Source organism: Neomonachus schauinslandi, chromosome 15, assembly GCF_002201575.2.
Source record: "Neomonachus schauinslandi chromosome 15, ASM220157v2, whole genome shotgun sequence".
NCBI classification, from domain to species: Eukaryota; Metazoa; Chordata; class Mammalia; order Carnivora; family Phocidae; genus Neomonachus; species Neomonachus schauinslandi.
The window spans coordinates 12,896,935-12,904,179 of record NC_058417.1 but is presented as its reverse complement, the minus strand read 5'-3'; positions in this window follow the sequence as shown (position 1 = coordinate 12,904,179).

The following is a 7,245-nucleotide window of genomic DNA, read 5'->3' as shown; positions in this document are numbered from 1 at the left end:
AATTGTTAGATCTTCTTGTTGGATAGACCCTTTAAGTAGGATATAGTGTCCTTCCTCATCTCTTATTACAGTCTTTGGTTTAAAATCTAATTTGTCTGATGTAAGGATTGCCACCCCAGCTTTCTTTTGGTGTCTGTTAGCATGGTAAATGGTTTTCCACCCCATCCCTTCCATCTGGGGGTGTCTTTCGGTCTAAAATGAGTCTCCTGCAGACAGCATATCGATGGGTCTTGTTTTTTAATCCAATCTGATAGCCTGTGTCTTTTGATTGGGGCATTGAGCCCATTTACATTCAGGGTAACTATTGAAAGATAGGAATTTAGTGCCATTGTATTGCCTGTAAGGTGACTGTTACTGTATATTGTCTGTGTTCCTTTCTGGTCTATGTTGCTTTTAGGCTCTCTCTTTGCTTAGAGGACCCCTTTCAAGATTTCTTGTAGGGCTGGTTTTGTGTTTGCAAATTCCTTTAGTTTTTGTTTGTCCTGGAAGCTTTTTCTCTCTCCTTCAATTTTCAATGACAGCCTAGCTGGATATAGGATTCTTGGCTGCATATTTTTCTCATTTAGTGCTCTGAATATATCCTGCCAGTCCTTTCTGGCCTGCCAGGTCTCTGTGGATAGGTCTGTTGCCCATCTAATGTTTCTACCCTTGTAGGTTACATATCTCTTCTCCCGAGCTGCTTTCAGGATTTTCTCTTTGTCTCTGAGACTCGTAAGTTTTACTATTAGATGTCGGGGTGTTGACCTATTTTTATTGATTTTGAGAGGGGTTCTCTGTGTCTCCTGGATTTTGATGCCTGTTTCCTTCCCCAAATTAGGGAAGTTCTCTACTATAATTTGCTCCATTATACCTTCTGCCCCTCTCTCTCTTTCTTCTTCTTCTGGGATCCCAATTATTCCAATGTTGTTTCATCTTATGGTATCGCTTATCTCTCGAATTCTCCCCTCATGATCCAGTAGTTGTTTATCTCTCTTTATCTCAGCTTCTTTATTTTCCATCATTTGGTCTTCTATCTCACTGATTGTCTCTTCTGCCTCATTTATCCTAGCAGTTAGCACCCCCATATTTGATTACACCTCATTAATAGCCTTTTTGATTTCGACTTGGTTAGATTTTAGTTCTTTTACTTCTCCAGAAAGGGTTTCTCTAATAACTTCCATGCTTTTTTCAAGCCCAGCTAGTATCTTTAAAGTGATGATTCTGAACTCTAGATCCGACATCATACTAATGTCCGTATTGAGTAGGTCCCTGGCAGTCGGTACTACCTCTTGTTCTTTTTGTTGAGGTGGTGTTTTCCATCTTGTCATTGTGTCTAGAGGAGAATAGATTAATGAGAGAACAAAATGCTAACAGGGTAAGAATGTCCCCAGAAGATATACTGTAAACAAATCAGAAAAGACCTGAAGCAGTGGGGAAAGAAAAGGAAAGAGAGAAAAAAGAAAAAGAAAAAAAAGAGAAAAAGATAAAGTTAAAAACAAACAAAAACAGAACAAAAGAAAACAAAAAACCAGAATATGATCAAATATGATCAGGCTGGTACATGGATCAGTGCCATACACTAGATTTTGGGTTTATTTTGGTCTGTTAGAAGAAAGTGCCTCCCAAACTTTTAAATAAAGAAAAAGTTATATATGTACAAAAATAAGGGTTGATATGATGAAGGGATGGAATATGACTGTAAAGATGGAAATTATAAAAAATTTTATAAAAGGAATTGATAAGAAGTTGTTTGAAAAAAGAAAGAAGAGGATTTGAAAAAGAAAAGGAAAAAAAAGGGGAGGGAATGTGATCAGGCAGTGGAGTAGGAAAAAACCATACACTCGAGATTTATGGTATATTTTGATCTGTTAGAAGAAACTATATCAAAATTTTAAAGAGACAACGACTTATATATATATGCCAAAAATACAGGTAACTACTATGAAGGGATAGAATATGACTCTAAAAATGAAAAATAAAAATGTTTTTTAAAAAAGGGATTGATAAGATGTTGGTTGAAAAAGGGAAAAAGAAAAAAAAAAGACAGTTAAAAAAAAATTAACTTTGAAGGACTACAGAATCATGGTAAAAAAGCCATGGATTCTATGTGCAGTATTCCCCTAGCGCTGGAGTTTTGCCGTTCTCATTTATTGGTAAACTTGGTCTAGTCTGGCTGTTCTCGCTGATCTTCTGGGGGAGGGTCCTGTTGCCGTAGTTTCCAAATGTCTCTGCTGGAGGCGGAATTGCCCCACCCTTGCCCGGTCCAGGCTAAGTAATCTGCTCGGGTTTGCTCTCAGGAGCTTTTGTTCCCTGCAAGCTTTCCGTACAGCTTCGGAGGTGGAGAGTGAAAATGGCGGCCTCCCAATCTCCGCCCTGGAGGAGCCGAGAACTCGGGCCCCCCTCCTCAGTGAGCCCCCAGAGAAAAGCCATCAGTCACTCCCGTCTCCCCGGTGTCCGGCCGCACTCCGTGCTCACCCGGTGTGTGACCGCGCGTTTCTATCTCTGGCACCCGACCCCGGATGGAGTCTCCAAACCCAGCAGATCCCTGCGGTGCGCTCCCGCGCCGCTCCTCCTGGGGGAGGAAGGGGAGTCTCCCCGGATCTGCCGCTTGTTGGGTCCCTGCTGGAGGAGCAGTGGCCCGACTGTGCCGCGGATCACGGTTTATGGCAACCCCGAGCTGAGAGCCCGCGCCTGGGCTCCGCCTCTGCAGCCAGCTTCTCTGTTCCGATACCTGGGAGCTCTGCCACACTCAGGTACCCCCGGTCTTCCTGTGACCCCGAGGGTCCTGAGACCACACTGTCCCACGAGGGTTCCATCCCCCACTTAGCCACCGGAGCGACGTCCCTCAGCGGAGCCGACTTCTAAAAGTTCTGATTTTGTGCTCCGCGGCTCTGTCACTTGCCAGAAGGGGTGGATCGAGGCCCCCTCCCCCGCCGTCTATCCTCCTGAATATCGCCTCGGATTCACTTCTCCGCACGTCCTACCTTCCAGAAAGTGGTCGCTTTTCTGTTCAGAGAGTTGTTGCTCTTCTTTTCTTCGATCTCCTGTTGAGTTTGTAGGTGTTCAGAATGGTTTGATCCCTATCCAGCTGAATTCCTGAGAGGAGACGAAATCCAGGTCTCCTACTCCTCTGCCGTCTTGCTCCGCCCCTCTTGGCCATGATACTTGTTTTAACAGTGAAGTTGAGTGGACATGATGTGTACCAGTTCCAAGCAAAAGGTTTAAGTTTACTATTGTGCATTTTTATAAGCTCTTCCTCTTTTCTCTTTTCCCTTAAGAATGGCTTGTTACAAATAAGATCTGTTTCTTCAGCTGGATCCCAGAGTGAAGAAGATGCATGAGGCAGTGCTACACAGAGCTACATACAACTTCAGTTGACATGTAATATAAATGAGGAAATAAGCCTTTGTTTTTTATAAGCCATTGTTATTTTAGGATAGTTTCTACCACGGTATTACCAAGAGAAAAATGATTAACACAACATTTATTTTTCTTTGTGGAATGTGGTTGGTTTATACTTTTCATCTCTACCAGTGTTATTTTTGGTACCTTGTTATTGTCCAAAGATTATTCATTTCACCTAGAATTACACATTTATTTGCATGGATTCTAGCTCAGCACTCTTGTGATTTAAATAATTTCTTTTTTCAGTTTAAGTCCCCCTCTGTCATTTCTTATTTTGTTTGTTTCCCTCCCTGATCCCACCTTTATTTATTATTTATTTTTTGTTTCCCTCCCTGATCCCACCTTTATTAATTATTTATTTATTTATTTATGTTAATCACCATACATTACATCATTAGTTTTTCCATTCAGTACGTGCCCTCTTTAATACCCATCACCAGGCTAACCCATCCCCCCACCACCCTCCCCTCTAGAACCCTCAGTTTGTTTCTCAGAGTCCATAGTCTCTCATGGTTCGTCTCCCCCTCTGATTCCCCCGCCCCTACAAAGCCATACACTAGAGATTTAGGGTATATTTTGGTCTGTTAGAAGAAACTGTATCCCAAAATTTTAAAGGGAGAACAACTTATATATATATAACTTATATATATATAGAACAACTTATATATATACCAAAAATAAGGTTAACTAATATGAAGGGATAGAATATGACCCTAAAAATGAAAAATAAAAAAGATTTTTAAAAAGGGATTGATAAGATGTTGGTTGAAAAAGGGAAAAATAAAAATTCAAAAAAAAAAAGAAAAAGAAAAATTTAAAAAATTAACTTTGAAAGACTGAAGAATCATGGCTAAAAAAGCCATGGATTCTATGTGCAGTATTCCCCTAGCGCTGGAGTTCTGTCGTTCTCATTGATTGGTAAACTTGGTCTTGGCTAACTGTTTTCGCTGATCTTCTGGGGGAGGGGCCTGTTGCCGTGGTTCCCAAATGTCTTTGCCGGAGGCAGAATTGCCCGGCTCTTGCCCGATCCGGGCTAAGTAATCTGCTCGGGTTTGCTCTCCGGAGCTTTTGTTCCCTGCAAGCGTTCTGTACAGCTTTGGAGGCTGAGAGTGAAGATGGCAGCCTCCCAATCTCCGCCCCAGGAGGAGCCGAGAACTCAGGGCCCCGCTCCTCAGTGAGCCCCCACAGAAAAGCAGTCAGTCACTTCCGTCTCCCCGTCTCCGGCCGCACTCCGTGCTCATCCGGCCTGTGACCGAGTGTTTCTATCTCTGGCACCTGACCCCGTGTGGAGTCTCCAAACCCAGCAGATCCCTGCGGTGCACTCCCACACCACTCCTCCTGGGGGAAGAAGGTGAGTCTCCCCGGATCTGCTGCTTGTTGGGTCCCTGCTGGAGGAGCAGCGGCCCGACTGTGCCACGGATCATGGTTTATGGCAACCCTGAGCTGAGAGCCCGCACCTCAGCTCTGTCCCTGCAGCCAGCATCCCCGCTCTGATATCTGGGAGCTCTGCCGCACTCAGGCACCCCCAGTCTTCCTGTGACCCCATGGGTCCTGAGACCACACCGTCCCATGAGGGTACCACCCCCGCTTAGCCACCGGAGCGACGTCCCTCAGTGGAGCAGACTTCTAAAAGTTCCGATTTTGTGCTCTGCTGCTCTATCACTTGCTGGTAGCGCCGACGGAGGCCCCCTTCCCCGCCGTCTATCCTCCCGAATATCACCTTGGTTTCACTTCTCTGCACGTCCTACCTTCCAGAAAGTGGTCGCTTTTCTGTTCAGAGAGTTGTTGCTCATCTTTTCTTCAATCTCCTCTTGAGTTTGTAGGTGTTCAGAATGGTTTGATCCCTATCCAGCTGAATTCCTGAGACCAGACGAAATCCAGGTCTCCTACTCCTCCGCCATCTTGCTACTCCTCCCCCCCCCCACTTTTTTTTGGCTTGATTAGATTAGCAAGTGATTTATCTCTTACATTGATTTTTTTTTAAGTATATACTATTCACATACCATATAATACATGCAAAGTGTACAGTTCAATGGCTTTTTTTCCTTTTTTTTTATTCTTATGTTAATCCCCATACATTACATCATTAGTTTTAGATGTAGTGTTCCATGATTCATTGTTTGTGCATAACACCCAGTGCTCCATGCAGAGCGTGCCTGCCTCAATACCCATCACCAGGCTAACCCAACCTCCCACCCCCCGCCCCTCTAGAACCCTCAGTTTGTTTTTCAGAGTCCATCGTCTCTCATGGTTCGTCTACCCCTCCGATTTCCCCCCCTTCATTCTTCCCCTTCTGCTACCTTCTTCTTCTTTTTTTTTTCTTAACATATATTGCATTATTTGTTTCAGAGGTACATATCTGAGATTCAACAGTCTTGCACAATTCACAGCACTTACCAGAGCACATACCCTCCCCAGTGTCTATCACCCAGTCACCCCATCCCTCCCACCCCACCCCCCACTCCAGCAACCCTCAGTTTGTTTCCTGTGATTAAGAATTCCTCATATCAGTGAGGTCATATGACACATGTCTTTCTCTGTTTGACTTATTTTGCTCAGCATAATACCCTCCAGGTCCATCCATGTCGTTGCAAATGGCAAGATCTCATTCCTTTTGATGGCTGCATAATATTCCATTGTATATATATACCACAACTTCTTTATCCATTCATCTGTCGATGGACATCTTGGCTCTTTCCACAGTTTGGCTATTGTGGACATTGCTGCTGTAAACATCGGGGTGTGCGTACCCTTTCGGATCCCTGCTTTTGTATCTTTGCGGTAAATACCCAGTAGTGCAATTGCTGGATCATATGGTAGCTCTATTTTCAACTTTTTGAGGAACCTCCATACTGTTTTCCAGAGTGGCTGCACCAGCTTGCATTCCCACCAACAGTGTAGGAGGGTTCCCCTTTCTCCGCATCCCCGCCAGCATCTGTCGTTTCCTAACTTGTTAATTTTAGCCATTCTGACTGGTGTGAGGTGGTATCTCATTGAGGTTTTGATTTGGATTTCCCTGATGCCAAGCTATATTGAGCACTTTTTCATGTGTCTGTAGGCCATTTGGATGTCTTCTTTGGAAAAATGTCTGTTCATGTCTTCTGCCCATTTCTTGATTGGATTCTTTGTTCTTTGGGTGTTGAGTTTGATGAGTTCTTTATAGATTTTGGATACTAGCCCTTTATCTGATACGTCATTTTGCAAATATCTTCTCCCATTCTGTCGGTTGTCTTTTGGTTTTGTGGACTGTTTCTTTTGCTGTGCAAAACCTTTTTTATCTTGATGAAGTCCCAATAGTTCATTTTTGCCCTTGCCTCCCTTGCCTTTGGCGATGTTTCTAGGAAGAAGTTGCTTCGGCTGAGGTCAAAGACTTTGCTGCCTGGGTTCTCCTTTAGGATTTTGATGGACTCCTGTCTCACATTGAGGTCTTTCAACCATTTGGAGTCTATTTTTGTGTGTGGTGTAAGGAAATGGTCCAGTTTCATTCTTCTGCATGTGGCTATCCAATTTTCCCAACAACATTTGTTGAAGAGACTGTCTTTGTTCCATTGGACATTCTTTCCTGCTTTGTCAAAGATGAGTTGACCATAGAGTGGAGGGTCCATTTCTGGACTCTCTATCCTGTTCCATTGATCTATGTGTCTGTTTTTGTGCCAGTACCATACTGTCTTGATGATGACAGCTTTGTAATAGAGCTGGAAGTCCGGAATTGCGATGCCGCCAACTTTGCTTTTCTTTTTCAACATTCCTCTGGCTATGCGGGGTCTTTTCTGGTTCCATACAAATTTTAGGATTATTTATTCCATTTCTTTGAAAAAAAGTGGATGGTATTTTGATGGGGATTGCATTGAATGTGTAGAT